The sequence below is a fragment of the Chrysochloris asiatica genome, unplaced genomic scaffold, assembly GCF_000296735.1.
Source record: "Chrysochloris asiatica unplaced genomic scaffold, ChrAsi1.0 scaffold00142, whole genome shotgun sequence".
Classification (NCBI taxonomy): domain Eukaryota; kingdom Metazoa; phylum Chordata; class Mammalia; order Afrosoricida; family Chrysochloridae; genus Chrysochloris; species Chrysochloris asiatica.
Genome location: NW_006408660.1, coordinates 7,811,609 through 7,829,816, shown reverse-complemented (window position 1 = coordinate 7,829,816; position 18,208 = coordinate 7,811,609). Strand labels below are relative to the sequence as shown.

General features: G+C 40.6%; 1 pseudogene; it reads right to left on the bottom strand.

The window, feature by feature from the left end:
• The window catches only part of LOC102840131, a 61,536-nt pseudogene extending 55,445 nt beyond the window's left edge, over positions 1-6,091 (bottom strand).
• Between the last annotated feature and the right edge of the window lie 12,117 nt (positions 6,092-18,208).

Below are 18,208 nucleotides of genomic sequence, written 5' to 3'. Positions count from 1 at the left end.
TGGAGGTAGTAACAGAGAGGGAAGGAGTCTGCATATCAAATACCAATGTTATCCCCTCTGTACACTGGGTAGATAGGGATGGGCAACTTAGACACTGGCTACCTAAAATGAGGGGGAAATAAAGGCACGAAGTGACTGGCTTACAAGTTTTCAAGAGGGAGTTTAGTTTAAGAGTGTCGGGGGGAAGGTAGAGTACCCACTGACTAGTTTTCATCTTGTCTAGATGGGTCTGGTTAAAAGAGATGGGGATAAGATTCTTATGATTCAATAGTGAATAACTGTTATCATGACTAATTGCTACTGTCACAATTGTAAAGGTAGTTTTGTAATGGAAACCGGGGAGTGGTTAATCTTACAGTCCAGAAACAGAGAACCCTAGGACCATCAAGGGAGACGCACACTAGCAGAATGCAGGACCTTATCCAGAGAAGCAGCAACGCCAGAGACAGAGAGGCAGAGACGGGGACATGGAGAAGGGGAGCAGCTAAGGACTCTAGATTCATGGGAACAGAGAGACTAAGAGCTGGTGGCCAGGAGGCAGACTTGCAGAATGTGTCCTTTGGAGGTATAAATTATTATATATGCCTGAGTGGTTTGTTGTTGTTGTTTTTTAAAAAAAAAAAACTAAAGGGAAAATAGAGAAATACTGGTAACTGATGGTACATGGAGAGGATTATAATCATTGTAATGAAACAAGGTGTATGATTTGTTGAATGTAAAACTGATATGTTCTGTAAACTTTCCCTCAATCCACAATAAAAACCTGAAAAAGAAAAAAAAAACACAGAAATGCAAGGGAGTTTAGGGCATTAGTTCTTATTTATTGAAATGATGGATCAGGCAAGAAAGGAGTGCACTGATAGAGGAAAGTGAAGTCTGGAAATCTCAATGAGATGCAGGAACAACCATCTTGAGAGTAGTTAGGCAAACCCTGTGGGCTTACAGGATCTTTCCAATTCTAAGATTCTAGGATGCGGGGAGATAATTATAACAAAGGGAATGCGCTCTGTGGGTTTGCCAAAGTACAACACTCCATAAAGGCAGATGGTATAAAGAAATTGGACCTAACATGGGGAAATTGGGGAGACTGTGTGTAGGTGGTAACATTTGTGTTGAGCATCAAAGGATGCTTGGGATTTTCATGAACAGAGGCAACTATGGGAGGCAGAGTTAAAGAAGGAGAAGTGACGCATCCAAAGCAGATGAAAGAGTGAAAAAAGACCCAAGGGCAAGAAAGTATTTGGAACAACTGGGAGAGGGATGGGCAGAGTGAGAGCTAAGGTTGGAGGGATGGGCAAAGTCATTTGTAAAGAGCTGCACATTTGAATGTTAAGATAGTTTGACTTCCTTGTACAGACTGTGGGGCACAATGGGAAGAATTGCTGGTTGTATCCCAATATACATTTTCACATTCTTCCACAATAGAGACTATGAATTTTAGCCAAATATGACCATCTGAAGTAATAAGTACATATCTAGACCCAGCAGTTCTGCTCCCTAGGTAAATTCCTAAGAAAAATAAAAATGTATTTCTACCCAAAAATATGTACCCAAAGAATGCTCATAGCAGCTTCATTTAAAATATTCAAAAACTGGGACAACTCAAATCTCATCAGCATTAGAATGAATGAATAAGTTGTGGTGGAATACTGCAGAACAGTAAGAAAGAATGACCCACTATTGCTACCTCCAAAACACAAACGAATCTCACAAATATAAGGTGGAATGAAATAAGCAAGATACAAAAGATTCCATGATGAACGTTCCAATTTATTCAAATTTCAAAACTAGACAAAAGCAGGGAGACTTCCTGCAAGACAGCACGATAGGCAGGCAGAATACCTGCACCCTCCACAGCAAAGACACAAAAGACCAAATGAAGCAGATATGGAAGACAATCTTGGAACTCTGAGCTTCAGAGTAAAGGATAGAAAAGTGGATCAAATATCAAGTAGGAATGAATCTCAAGTAGGGAAATAAGTTGAACAAAAATGGTAAACAAAGAGACAAACAGAAGAGTAACACAGCATGGCCGTTTATACAAGCAGTGTTCCACTCAAATCAGTGACCTGACAATCATCTCCATTCACCAGGACCCTTCCCCTTGCTCCCCACACCCTCCTGGAGACTAGAAATGTGACCAACCCCCACCCTCACCCACCTGGCAGCAGGTGACACCACCTCTATACATTTGTGGATCAGTCACCAGATGGAGAATACATACCACCAATGTTTGGAGACTAGAAGAACACGAAGTGCAAAATGAGTGCCATGCCCCCAAGCCATTCGCTGGGTTGGCAGGAACTTCTTCCTGGACCAAGTACTCTGACCCAAACCATCCTCTGAGCTGGCAGACATGTGTTCTAGAAACAGACATGCTGCACCAAGCTGCCATCTGGGCCCAAAGGAAGTCCTTTAGGAATCAGGCACCCTCACTCCAGCTACCTTCTAGACCAGCAGGCTCTCCTTCCAGGACCAGGTGTCTCCCTGTGACATCCTCAGCTGGCACAGTTCATCCACCTGTACCAGGTGCCCTGCCACCCTCTACCTGCTTGACTGCCAGGAACATTGCTTGGGTCCCCTTTCTTCCTTTTTTTTCTTTTTTCCTTCCCTTGGGTTTTTTGTTGTTGTTGTTTTTCCTGGCTTCCCTTCTTCCTTTCCTTCTGTTTCTCTTTTATTTTTCCTCTTTTCTTCTTTTTTTCTACTCTCTGTTTCTGTAGCCCTGGTGGTGTAGTGAGTTACGCATTGGGCTATTAAACACACGGTCAGCAGTTTGAACCCCCCAGTGACTCCACAGGAAAAAGAGGAGGCTTTCTGCTCCCATAAAGATTCACAGTCTCAGAAACGTTACACAGGGTCAATATGAGTCAGACAGAACCGACTCGATGACAAACAACAACAATATTCTCTTTTTCTAAGGGGTCTTTGTAGCAAAGTGGGTTCTGCACTGGGGTACTAACTGCATGGTCAGTAGTTGGAGTCCACCAGTGTTCTGAAGGAGAAAGATGAGGTTTTCTGCTCCTGTAAAGATTTACAGCCTAGAAGCCCTGTACAACTCACTGCGAGTTGGAACTGACAGGACAGCAGTCAGCCAGCCCTTCTCGTTTACTTCCCTCTCCGCACGAGTCTTTCTGTTCTCAAGGTTTTTCTTCATCTTTATCTCTATTACTTTTTCTTCCCCTTGTATTCTTTTCTTTTCTTTCTATCTTTTTTTTGTTAACTTGTCATTGTGCCTTTTCTCTCTGGTTTTTGTTGTTGTACTTGTTTGTTTTTGCTTTATCTTGGTACTTTTTTGTGTGTTACCAGGTGGGAGACAGCAATTATGTCCACACTGCCCAGTCATACCCACATCTCCTGAAGCCCCACCCACTGAGTAAGGGCCAACACCCCCTCCTGCATCACCTAATCAATGATAGGTGGTGGCCAACACCAGCCCAACCCTCCCTCAACTCCTCCACATGCATACACTCCCATCCCATAGCACATCCACCAGTAGTTAGATAGTGAACACCTAAGTTAGGGATGGGAACCTTTTTTTCTGCCAAAATGTATAACATCATTCACAGGCCATACAATATTATCAACTTAAAAATTAGCGGAAATCATCGGACAATCTCTTTGATATCTCAAGCGAGTAAAGTTTTGCTCAAGGTAATACAGAAACGGCTACAATCATATATTGACAGAGAACTTCCAGAGGTTCAAGCTGGATTCAGAAGAGGCGTGGAATGAGAGATATCATTGCTGATGTCTGATGGATCTTGGCTGAAAGCAGAGAATATCAGAAAGATGTTTACCTATGCTTTATTGACTATGTGAAGGCTCTCAATTGTGTGGATCATGACAAGCTATGGACAACATTGCGAAGTATGAGTATTCCAGAACACTTCATTGTACTTCTGAGGAATTTGTACCTGGACCAAGAAGCAGTTGTTCGAACAGAGCATGGGAACACTGAATGTTTTAAAACTGGGAAAGGTGTGTAACAAGGTTGTGTTCTTTCACCATACTTATTCAACCTGTATGCTGAGCAAATAATACGAGAAGCTGGGTTCTATGAAGAAAAATGTGGTGTCAGGATTGGAGGAAGACTCATTAACAACCTACGATATGCAGATACAACCTTGCTTGTTGAAAGTGAAGCGGACTTCAAACATTTACTGATGAAGATCGAAGAACACAGCCTTCGGTATGGTCCTCACCACTGGACCAATAAACAACATTCTTATCATTGGAGAAAAGATTGAAATTGTCAAGGACTTCATTCTTCTTGGATCAACTATCAACATTCACGGGGAAGCAGCAGTCAAGAGATCAGACAACGTATTGCATTGGGCAAATCTGCTGCACAGGAACTTTTTAAAGTGTTGAAGAGCAAAGATGTCACCTTGAGGACTAAGGTGCGCCTGACCCAAGCCATGTTATTTTTAATAACCTCATATGAATACGAAAGCTGGACAGTGAATAAGGAAGATCGTAGAAGAATTGATGCCTTTGAATTGTGGTGTTGAAGGAGAACACTAATAGTGCCATGGACTGCCAAAAGAACCAATAGATCTGTTTTGGAAAAAGTGCAACCAGTGTGCTCCTTGGAGGCCAAGATGGCTAAATTTTATCTCTCATACTTTGGACATATTTTCAGAAGGGAACAGTCGCTGGAGAAGGATGTCATGCTGGGTAAGATGGAGGGTCAGAGAAAAAGAGGAAGACCACCAATGAGATGGATCGGCCAGGTGGCATCATTGATGGCGTCAAGTGTGACAGCAGTAGTGAGGTTGGCCCAGGATCGGACATTGTTTCATTCTTCTGTGCATGGGGTCACTATGAGTCACTTCCTACTCGATGGCACCTGACGACAACAACATATTTAGTCAAACATTAATTAACACATCCCTAATGTGACGGCTGGAACTGTAGCTGCCTTGGCAGGGCCAGATCAAATGATTCTATGTGCCATATAAGGCCTCTAGACCAGACGTTCCTCACTTCTGACCTAAGTGCTGCCAAACTAGTAAACAGAGTAGCATGCCTACCGTACTTGAGCAGAAATATCAAAACAAAATTAAGCAAAAATAAAATGGACAAAGAAAATACACCAATATACAATCACCAATTAAATCCAACAATATGCATATGACTCCAAGATAACAGAAAAATCTCAGTTCACATGAAGAAACAAGATAGAGTGGCTCACACAAATGACTGAAATATAAAGTCAGAAAACCTTTCTGAGGAAGAAACAACATTGGAATTATCTAATAAGGAATTCAAAAGAATGTTATTATCTTCTGTGAATTGAGTGAAAAATAGAGGAAACTGCAGACAAGCTTAAGAAAAACAGACAAAACCCTAGAAGAACCCAGGAAAACACTGTAAGATCAAACTGACAGAAGCAAAAGAAAAATTAAAAACCATATAAAAACAACACACAGAAATCCAGAAGATTAATATCAATATTTCAGAAATAGATAACACATTGAAAGGGCAAAAGAGTAGACTGGAACCTACAGTGCAGAAGTTGCCTCCTCTTCCACACCTAGAACTTTGGACCTCTTGCATTTCTTGTCTAGATAAAGCCTTTCTCACGTCTGCATTATGACCATTTATAGTGTGGTATTTCTGCAATACATTTTTATCCACAGGATATGGTCATCAAAAGTTACAAAGCCAAAACCTCTTTTCTTTCCAGACTGAATTCTTTCCAGAGTAATTATCCCAATCTTTCCATAGTCCTTGAAGTAATCTCTAAGGTGATGTTCCTCAGTATCTTCTTTAATTCCACCAACAAACAGCTTCTTCACAGTTACACGAGCCCCTGGTTTTCCAGATTCCTCTCTTGATACAACACATTTTGGCTCAACCACTCTTCCATCGATTGAGTGGAGTCTTGCAGCCATGGCAGCATCAACCTCAGCCATGGACGAAAAGGTTACAAAACCAAATCCTCTTGATCTTTTGCTTGCAGGATCTCTCATTAGCAGTCTGTAAGCTTCCCCCATTGTTCGTAGTAGTTCCTCAAGCTTTCTTCTGTGGTTTCAAAGTTTAAGCCACCAATAAACTGTTTATGGAACTGTTCCTTTTCTCTCTCCATGGCAGACTCAGTGGACTCAGTCGCCTCATCCCAATTTCCCACAGCCAAGTGAGATGAGAGAGATCTCCACGGACTAACACAAACCAGATTCCTCCTGCCGCTGGAGTGAAAATTGCAGGTGTTCGAGAAACACCACTACGAGGAGCACCTCCACACTGCTGCTACTCACATGATAGAATTTTGCAAGACCAATAACTTCTTCATTACAAATACCCTTTTTTAACAACATAAAAGATGACTATACACATGAACCTCACCATGTAGAATACATAGAAAGCAAATTGACCATACTTATGGAAAGAGATGATGGAAAAGGTCCATATCATCAGCCAAAACAAAGCCAAGGGCAGACTGTGGAACCTACCATCAATTGCTCATATGCAATTTAAGGCTGAAATTTAAGAAAATTAAAACAAGTCCATGAGAGCCAAAGTATGATCTTTAACACATCCCACTTGAATTTAGACATCAACTGAAGAATAGATTTGATACATTACATACTAAAGACCGAAGACCAGAAAAGTTGTGGGATGACATCAAGAACATCATACAGGAAGATTAAGCACAAGGTCATTAAGATAAGAAAGACGGGAATGTAAAAATGGATGTCAGAAGAGACTCAAACTTGCTCCCCAGCATAGAGATGCTAAAGCAAATGGAAGAAATGAGAAGGTAAACGAGTTGGATAGAACATTTTAAAGAGCAGCACAGGAAGACAAAGTCAAATATTACAACAGAATGTGCATAGACCTGGATTTAAAAAGCCAAAAGGGAAGAACACACTCAGCATTTCTCAAACTGAAGGAACTGAAGAAAAAATACAAGCCTCGACTTGAAATATTGAAGGAATCTATGGGCAAAACATTGAGTGATGCAGAAAGCAGATGGAAGGAATACACAGAGTCACTGTACCAAAAAGAAATGGTCAATGTTCAACCATTTCAGATGCAGCATATGAACGAGAGCCAAAGGTACTGAAGGAAGATGTCCAATATGCACTGAAGACATTGGCAAAGAACAAGGCTCTGGGAATTGATGGAATACAAATTGAAATCTTTCAACTAACCAATGCAGCACTGGAGGCACTCACTCATCTATACCAAGAAATTTAGAAAACAGCTGTGTGGCCAACTGATTGGAAGAGATCCATATTTGTGCCCATTCTAAAAAGAGGTGACCCAACAGTATGCAGAAATCATTGGAAAATATCACTAATATCACATGCAAGTTACATTTTGCTAAAGATAATTTAAAAATTACTACAACTGTACATTGACAGAGGTTGAAGCCAGATTGAGACAAGGACATGGAACAAGGGATATCATTGCTGTCAGATGGATCTTGGCTGAAAGCAGGGAATACCAGAAACATGTTGACCTGTGCTTTATTGACTATGCAAAGACTTTAAATTCTGTGGATCATGACAAGCTATGGACAACATTGCAGAGAATGAGTACTCCAGAACACTTAATTGTGCTCATGAGGAACCTGTACGTAGACCTAGAGGCAATTGTTCGAATAGAACAAGGGATCACTGAATGTTTAAAAATCAGGAAAGGTGTGTGCCAGCATTGTATTTTTTTCACACTTAATGTGTATGCTAAGCACATAATCCGCGAAGCTGGTTTATATGAAGAAGAACATGGCATCAGGATTGGAGGAAGATTCTAACAACCTGCAATATGCAGATGAAACAACCTTCCTTGCTGAAAACAAAGAAGACTTAAAATACTTACTGATGAAGATGAAAGATCACAGCCTTTAGTATGGGTTGCACCTCAATGTAAAGAAGACAAAAATCCTCACTACTGGACCAATAAGCAACATCAAGGTAAATGGAGAAAAGATTGAAGTTCATTTTGCTCAGATCCACCAACACTCATGGAAGCAGCAGTCAAGGAATCAAATGACATCTTGCATTAGGCAAATCTGCTACACAAGACCTCTTTGAAGTGCTGAAGAGCAAAGATGTCAGTTTGAGGACTAAGGTGCACCTGACCCAAGCCATAGTATTTTCAATAACCTCATATGCATGTGAAAGTTGGACAGTAAGAAAGACTGTAGAAGAATTGCTGCATTTGAGTTATGGTATTAGAGGAAAATATTGAAAGTTTCATGGACTTATAAAAGAACAAACCAATCTGTGTTGGAAGAAGTACAGCCAGATTGTTCCTTGAAAGCCAGGATGGCCAGACTTCTCTTGTACTTTGGACATATTATCAGAAGGGACCAATCCCTGGAGAAGGATATCATGTTTGGTAAAGTGGGGGACCAGATAAAAACCTCCGAGATGGGCTCAAGCGTAGCAACAATTGCAAGGTTGGTGCAGGACTGATCAATGTTTCGTTCTATTGTGGGTCACTATGACTCAGTACCAACTCAATGACACCTAACAACAACATGACCCACTAGTGAGAGTGCTCTGACTCTTTAGCATAATCACACCAGCTGCTCCATTGGAGAAAGATGAAGCTTTCTGCTCCCACAAAGATTTACAGAATCAGAAACCCTATACAGGATGGTTACAAGTCAGACAAGTAGATGACACTTAACAACAGCATGTTTCACCACATTCATATGTGTTTGCAGCAAAGGTAATACCTATGTACAAATATTCTCTGTCAAACCCTTATATATTTTTAGAGTGTGGCGCTGTGGGCTAATGCGTCAGACTGCAAAGTCGTTTTAACTACAAGGTCAGTAGTTCAAGCTCATCAGCTGCACCTCAGAAATCCTATGCAGGGTCACTATGGGTTGGAATAGACTCAATGGCACTTAACAACAACAACTCTCACTGTGCCTCCCATACTCGTTCTGCCTGTGTATCTGTCCATGTATCTACTTATAGAACACCGTTGTTGCAGCGTTGAGTATATAACAGTATTTACTTTTATCCCCTTTAACCCTCCCATTCCTCCTTGTGGCTTCATCCATCTTAATCATTCTTCTTCCATCTTCTGTCTTCTTGTATATTGCCTTCCCCTTCACTCAAATTAACACATGTCTACCCTCTGGCCAGCAAATTGCTCTCCCTTTCTTCCCATTCCAGGTAACCATGGAATAATGTTTCTTTTAGCATGAAAACATTTTTTTTTTTTTTACTTTTTACAACAGTGGACCCATACTAAACTTGTCCTTTAGTGACTGACTAATTTCATTCAGCATAATGTCTTCCAAGTTCATCCATGGAGGTGTTTCACAATCCTTATTCCTCAATGTTGTACTATTATTGTTGTTGCTGTTGATATTCCATTGAGTATATGTGACAAAGTTAGTTTATCCATTCTTCCATTGATGGGCATTTAGGCTGTCTCCATCTTTTTGTTATTGTGAATAGTGCTGTGATGAACATATTGTTGTTATGTACTGTTGAGTCAGTTCCAACTCATAGTAACCCTATGAACAACACAATAAAACAATGACCAGTCCTGAGTTATCCTCACAATTGCTGCTATACTTGAGGCCATTGCTGCTGCCACGGTTCAAATCCATCTTGTTGAGGATCTTTTTCTTTTTCGCTGACCTTCTACTTTATCAAATATAATGTTCTTCTCCAGGGATTTCCTGATATGTCCAAAGTATGAGAGACCAAGTCTTGCCATCCTTGTTTGTAATGAAGATTCTATGTGTCTGTACTTCTTGCAACACAGATTTGTTTGTTCTTCTGGCAGCCCATGGTACTTTCAATATTCTTTTCAACACCATAATTTAAACTTATCATTTATTCTATGATCTTTCTTATTTAATATTCACCTTTCACATGCATATGAGGATATTGAAAATATCATGGTGTCTTAGGCTGGATTTTCTAGAGAAGCAAAATCAGTGAAACATATACATATGTATATAAAGAGAAAGAAGTTTGTTATCAAGGAAATGGCTTGCAATTGCAGAGTCCCAGGTCCCCAGCAGAAGAGACAGGGCCTTTCCCACATGTCCATCATATTGCAAGCAGTCCACAACTCCAGGGAAATACCCTTTCAGTGATTTTCTTATCAATAGCCAGTTATCATAGTGTTAACTATGCCTGCATTAGGTTTTATCACCATGGGAATAAGCACATCTCAACTGCTAAACCACTTTAAATCCTGGACTGTTCAAGTTGACATGTGACAGTTGAATTAATAAGGAAGACTATAGAAGAACTGATGCATTTACGTTATGGTGTTGGAGGAGAATATTAAATGAGCTGCCAAAAAAAACCTAAACAATCTGTGTTGGAAGAAGTACAGCTAGAATGTTCCTTGGAAGCCAGGATGGCCAGACTTTGTCTTATACTTCAGGCATATGTTATCAGGAGGGACCAGTCCCTGGAAAAGAACACATGCTTGATAAAGTGGAGGGTCAGTGAAAAAGAGGAAGACACTAATGAGATGGACTGACACAGTGTCAGCAGCAATCAGCTCAAATGTTAACAATTGTGTAGGTGGCACAGGATAGGGCAGTGTTTCATTCTGTTGTGCATAGTGTTGCTATGAGTCAAAAATGACTAGATAGCACCTCACAACAACAACAACCAACTTCTTCAGTCTGAAATTGATCAACATGAAACTATGGTGCATCGATCATTACTGGTGATTGGAATATGTAAGTTGGAAACAAAGAGGAAGGATCAGTAGTTGGAAAACAAGGTCTTGGTGATAGAAGTTATGCTGGAGATCCCATGATAGAATTTTGTAAAACCAGTAACTTATTCATTGCAAATATCTTTATTCAACAACATAAAGGGTAACTATACACGTGGACCTCTAGATTGGACACACAGTAATCAAATTGACTACATATGTGGGAAGACCATGGAGAAGTTCAATATCATCAGCCAAAACTTGGCCAGGAGCAGACTGTGGAATAAACCATCAATTGCTTCACACTGAACCTGAAGAAACTTAAAGCAAGTCCAAGAATGCCAAAACACTACATTGAGTATATCCCACCTGAATGTAGAGACTCTCAAGAACAGACTTGATGCATTAAACACTAATGATCAAAGACAACAGGATGACATCAAGAACATCATAAGTGAAGAAAGTAAAAGGTCATTAAAAAGGCAGGAAAAAATATAAGATCAAAGTGGATGTGAGAAGAGATCCTGAAACTTGCTTTTGAATGTAGCGAAGTTAAAGCAACTGGAAGAAATGATGAAGTAAAAGAGCTGAACAGAACAATTCAAAGAGCAGCTTGAGAAGACAAAATGAAGTCGTGTAATGAAAAGTGGAACACCTGGAGTTAGAAAACCAAATGGGAAGAACATGCTCAGTATTTCTCAAGCTAAAAGAGCTGAAGAAAAAATTCAAGCTTCAGGTTGCAATATTGAACAATTCTAAGGGCAAAATCCACCACCTGTCTGAGAGTTTATGTACTGTGGTGACTTGTGTGTTGGTATGATGCTATACTACTACTATTTTAAATACCAGTAGGGTCACCCATAGGCAGACAGGTTTCTGTGGAGCTTCCAGACTAAGACAGACTGGAAAGAAGGAGAGGTGGACCACTTCTGAGTGGTTAGGCACTAAAACCTTATGAATAGCAGCAGACCATTGTCTGAGATAGTGACAGAAAATGAGCCCTTCAGGTTGGAAGGCACTCAGAATACTGGGGAAGAGCTGTCTCCTCAAAGTAGACTTGATCTTAATGACATGGATGGAGCAAAGCTTTCGGGACTATCATTTGATGATGGGGCACAACTCAAAATGAGAAGAAATAGTTGCAAATATCCATTAGTAATCAGAACATGAAACATACTGAGTATGGATCTAGTAAAACTGGAAATTGTCAAAAATTAAATGCATAAAGATTAATATTATAGCTGCTAGTGAGATGAATTGGACAGGTATTGGCCAAGAAGCTCCATATCATCAGCCAAAACAAGGTCAGAATCCAACTATGGAATAGACCATCAGTTGCTCATATGCAAGTTCAGGATAAAACGAAGATTTTTTAAAAGTCCACAAGAGTCAAAATATGGCCTTACCTGAATTTAAAGACTGTCTCAAGAACAGATTTGATACGTTAAACACTAATGACTGAAGACCAGAAGAGTTGTGGAATGACATCAAGACCCTCACACAGGAAGAAAGCAAAGGGTCATTTAAAAGAAATGAAAAAATCAAAACAGAGGTCACAAAAAACTCTGAAACTTGCTGTTGAACACAGAGAAGCTAAAACTGGAAGAAATGAGGAAGTTAAAGAGCTGAAGAGAAAATTTCAAAGGCAGCTCAGGAAGACAGTCAAGTATTATAATGAAATGTGCAAAGACCTGGAGTTAGAAAACCAAAAGAACATGTTCAGCATTTCTTAAACCAAAAGAACTGAAGAAAAAATTCAAGCCTAGGGTTGCAATACTAAAGAATTCTATGGGCAAAATACTGAATGATGCAGGATATATCAAATGAAGACAAAAGAACTGGTCAGTGTTTAATCATTTCAAGAGGTATGAAATGAGCAAGAACCAATGGTACTCAAGAGTGTTGTTGTTGTTGTTGTTAAGTTCCGTTGAGTTGGTTCCAACTCATAGTGACCCTGTATAGGGTTCCCAAGGAGCAGCTGGTGGATTTGAACTGCTGACCTTGGGGTTCACAGTCCAGTGCTGATCCTGCAACACCACACTAGAAGTATTCCACCAACAACAATGGGTTCAAACATAACACTTGTGCGGATGGTGCAGGACTGAGTAGTGTTTCATTCTGTTATACATAAATTCACTATGAGTCAGAACCGACTCAATGGCATCTAACAACAAGGCCCCAGCTTCTGCCTTGGTGTTGAATGTATGGAAAGAAGAGTAAGAATACCAGGAGGCAAAGGAGGAGAATAGAATCCACACTGGAATGTCACCTCAGCCCACAACTACTTCATTACCCAAGAGCTACCTATCACTCAAAATTCTCCCAGGATGAGCCTAGTTAAAACTGGTTTCATTAATTAGATGGCCTGTTCCAAGCCGATCCTCTCCTAGGACTTTAGGACTCTGGTTTGGTGTTTCTCAATGTGTGGCCCTGTCACAGTTTGTGTCTGAGTACTGGTTGTCATCAAGCATTCAGTCTCACGTAGTACTAACCAGTCTGAGTAACTCTGACTCAAGGTGACACCACGTGTGTCATACTTGTTGTTGTTGTCAGGTGTCATCGAGTTGGAAGCGACTCATAGCGACCCCATGCACAGCAGAACGAAACAATGCCCCATCCTGGGTCAACCTCACTACCGCTGCCACACTTGAGTCCATCAATGATGCCACCTGGCCAATCCATCTCGTTGGGGGTCTTCCTCTTTTTCTCTGACCCTCCACCTTACCCAGCATGACATCCTTCTCCAGCGACTGTTCTCTCCGGACAATATGTCCAAAGTATGAGACACGAAGCTTAGCCATCTTGGCCTCCAAGGAGCTCTCTGGCTGCACTTCTTCCAAAACAGATCTATTGGTTCTTTTGGCAGTCCATGGCACTTTTAGCATTCTCCACCAACACCACAACTCAAAGGCATCAATTCTTCTACAATCTTCCTTATTCATTGTCCAGCTTTCGCATCCATATGAGGTTATTGAAAATACCATGGCTTGGGTCAGGTGCACCTTAGCCCTCAAGCTGACATCTCTGCTCTTCAATACTTTAAAAAGTTCCTGTGCAGCAGATTTGCCCAATGCAATACGTCGTCTGATCTCTTGACTGCTGCTTCCGTGAGTGTTGACAGTTGATCCAAGAATGAAGTCCTTGACAACTTCAATCTTTTCTCCGTTGATAAGAATGTTGTTTACTGGTCCAGTGGTGAGGATTTTTGTTTTATTGACATTGAAATGCAACCCATACCGAAGGCTGTGCTATTTGATCTTCATAAGTAAATGATTGAAGTCCTCTTCACTTTCAGCAAGCAAGGTTTTATCATTGGCATATTGCAGGTTGTTAATGAGTCTTCCTCCAATCCTGATGTACGTTCTTCATAGAACCCAGCTTTTCGTATTATTTGCTCAGCAAACAGGTTGAATAAGTATGGTGAAAGAACACAACCTTGTCGCACACCTTTCCCAATTTTAAAACATTCAGTGTTCCCATGCTCTGTTCCAACAACTGCTTCTTGGTCCAGGTACAGATTTCTCAGAAGTACAATGGAGTGTTCTGGAATACTCATACTTCTCAATGTTGTCCATAGCTTGTCATGATCCACACAATTGAAAGTGTTCGCGTAGTCAATAAAGCATAGGTAAACATCCTTCTGGTATTCTCTGCTTTCAGCAAAGATCCATCGGACATCAGTAATATCTCTCGTGTCATAGTAGAACTGTACTTTATAGCAATTTCTATAGCTGATTTGCCAGGCCTTTCTTCTGAAGTGCCACTGGATGGATGTGAACCTCCAACCTTTTGGTTAGTTGTTGTTGTTAAATGCTGTCGAGTCGGTTCCGACCCATAGCGACCCTGTACAGGATTTCCAAGGCTGTAAATCTTTACGGGGGCAGAAAGCCTCGTCTTTCTCACGTGTTGCGGCTGGTAGTTTCAAATTGCTGACCTTAAGGTTCACAACCCGATTCGTAACCACTACGCTACCAGAGCTCCTTTTGGTTAGTAACCAAGCATATTAACCATTTTGTAGTTGTTGTTCTTGTTGTTAAGTGCTGTTTGTTGTTGTTATGTGCCGTGGAGTCAGTTCCGACTCACAGCAACCCTGTACAGAGTTTCTGAGGCTGTAAAGCTTTACAGGAGCAGAAAGCCTCATCTTTCTCCCGCAGAACGGCTGGTAGTTTTGAACTGCTGACCTTGCGGTTTACAGCCCGATTCGTAACCACTACACCACCAGAGTTCTAACTCACTCCAAGCGGTGTCTGGAGGCTGACCTTGAGGTTAGCAGCCTAGTGCTTATCTATAGTGCCACACCCTTTTAATACTTGTAATTTTCAGGTAGGCACATGGCTGCTCAGGATAAAGACTACATTTCCCAGACTCATTCATGGCCAGGTAAGCTAAGTTCTGATCAGGGTTGATGTGAGTAAGTAATGTTCTGAGCTAAAGAAAAGACTATGCCTTTGGCATCTCGTTTTCTTCTTTTCAGTGGTTGGAGTCTGGGTGTGATGGAGAAGCATTCTGAGTCACACAAGGAAGGTCTGGTGATTGTGATGTAATATAATAGAAGACTTTGGGTCTCCAATGTCATGAAGCCACCATGCCAGCTGTGGATTTCTCATGTCCAGACTGATATGCAAGAGAAAAAAAAAAACAAAAAACTATGATCTTGTTTAAAACACTTTATTATTTTGAGACATGATTAGTATATCTTCATGCATAGTTGTTGTAGTTAAGTGTTGTTGAGTCGGTTCCAACTCATAGCTCATGTAATCTTTGCAAGAGATTTTTCTCTTGCCAAGCAGCTGGCGGGCTCAAACCACAGACCTCGTGGTTCACAGTCCAGTGTTTATTATCATACAGAGTAACCGCGCTCCCCTCATGCATAGAGTCGTCATATATGACAGAAATTTGATTTTTCTCCAGGGTTATATAGGTATCATAGTCATGGTAGCTTTCACAGCTCTCAACACAAGATCTGACTATTAAGACTCAGATCAAAATTTTCATTTATCCTGCTATCCCCTACCCTTCTGAACTTCCCCTAATGACCAGCCCTTTTACATATTTATTCACTTAATTCAATAAATAATGGCCGAATGCCTATGTGCAGGCATAATGCTAAATGCACATTTTTACAAATCTTCACAGCTTCTCTGCAAAGCACCACTTCACAAGGAAGATACAACTACTGCACTGCACTGTGTCTATGATACTTGCCAGACTGAACACAAATCCTGGTTAAATCTAACTCCCCTCCTGCCTCAGCAGTTCATGTAGCTGCAGAAAAACATACAAGTATGCCGATTAGTTTCACTTTAAAATTCACAATACAGTTTCTGGAGGCCTTCAAGAGCCTTGGCACATTTCCCTGGCCAGATCATGTTCCTATTCTCCTAAGTAGAGCTGTACTTGACAGATGGGAACTGGAAACGTAAAGATAATGGTGCTTGAATGAAAGCTGATCTATGTAGGTGTCTTTCATAGGCCTGTGGGATATCATCAAAGACAAAAATTCAACACTGAATTATAATGATGTTCAGAAAACATGTGTAGGGTGTAGCACCCCAGACCACTCCAGAAATGAGCCTGCCCCTAGATGAGGGCATCACACCTTCTCTCTCCTCAAATCGCCAATGTCTCCTCCTCCATCCTCACTCTCATCTGATGATAGCCTTCTCATTTTACTGAGAAATTGAAGCAATCTGAGGAAAATGTCCATGTCTTGTCACTACTAACTCTACAGAAATCTGTACCCATATAGTCTGCTGTCCTGTTAAAACTCTGTGGACTCCTCAGGAAGACTAGGAGCTCCTGAGCAGTATAAACAATTAACATACTTGGCTGTTAACCAAAAGGTTGGATGGCCAAGTCCACCAGAGGTACCTCAAAAGAAAGGCCTGGTAATCTACTTCCAAAATATCAGCCACTGAAAACCCTATGGAACATCATTGTACTTTGACATACTTAGGGTCAGAGTCAACTTGACAAAAACCATTTGTTTTGTTTGAATGTAGAGACAGCCCTTCTATTTGTAAACTGGCCCCCATTTCTTTCTGCAAATGAAAGTCCTTAAATCTTTGCATGATCCCTTCTCTCTCCTGCTTCACCAATTTTTCTCTTCACTGGGTCACTTCCATCAGCATGCAGACATGCTGTTATCTATCCCATAGTCTCTATGAGTTGGAATCGATCAACAGCACCTGACAAAAACAATTCCATCTTTAAAATTTCTCTGGAAATCCTTGTTCTTTCTGGCTATTACCCCATGCTCTGTTCCTCTTTACCCCAAACTCCTTTAAGAGGCTTTTCATATAGGTCATTGCCACTTCCTCCACTCCAATCAGATCCTGAACCTTCCCCAATCAGACTTCTTTCCCACCATTTCTGAAATTCAAACTCATTAATCAACTTGATGCGACAAAAGTCAGTGGTCAATTTTCAGACTTCATTTACTTAATTTCTCAAGTATCATTTGACTGTAATGTGTTTTATTTGTTTTTCATTAAAAAAATTAAAAAGGGATTTCATTTCTATAAAAAAAACAGGCAAATACAGACAGATAAAATATTAATAGTTACTAGGAACTCTGGTAGCATAGTGCTTATAAATCGGGCTGCTAATCTTAACGTCAGCAGTTTGAGTCCACCAGGCACTCTGCAGGAGAAAAGTGAGGCTTTCTGCTACTGTAAAGATTTACAGCCTCAGAAACCCTATATAGGGTTGCTATGAGTCAGAACCGACTGGATGGCACACAACCACCACCATCACCAGGCATAGGAGGTAGGGAGAAAGAAGTGTTTGCCTATGAAGCAGAGTGTCTGTGATTTACATCTTCCATTTCATAGTAAAGTGCATTATAAGTAATTTGTTAATAATGATTTGCTTTTGTATTGCACTTCTAATGTGATTTCCTGAAAAGGGAATGCAGGTGTTACAGAGTACACACAAGGGAACTGTACACAACCATTAAGAGAAATGGTTGCACAGCTGCTTGATGTAATTGATGTCATTAAGTTGCACACCTGCAAAAAGTGATATATATTTTGTTTAAAAAAAAAAAAAAAAGAGCAAAGCTGCTGGCTGATTAGGTACAACCAAACACCTCAACAAATTTGTTTTCTTGGTTTGGAGGTTAAAGGTCATGTTTTCAAGGAACATCCCAGCTAATTGGCCAGATAACATTTTTAATGCTTCTATTCTACCTCCTACTTCCTTGCACAGTGCCTGGGGTCTAAAAGTTTACTAGGTACAAGTGGACGCTATTTGCCTAAAGCAACAGCGGAAGGAGCATCAGGAATAGGGGGAGGAAATGGTATTTGTGGCTAATTGCCTTCTCCTGTGTCATGACGACAGACCTAGATGGTGCTTGGATACCATAACTGAACATTTTAATCAAAGAACCTACAGAAGAATTTGATCAACAAGGAGGAAAAGGTGGAAAAGAATTTCAAATCCTCAAAGACTTTCTGTAGCCACAGATAAGAAATATTTAAGGATGAAATTATAAAAAACCATTCCTGTGACATATATATGTATATATATATATATATATATATATATATAT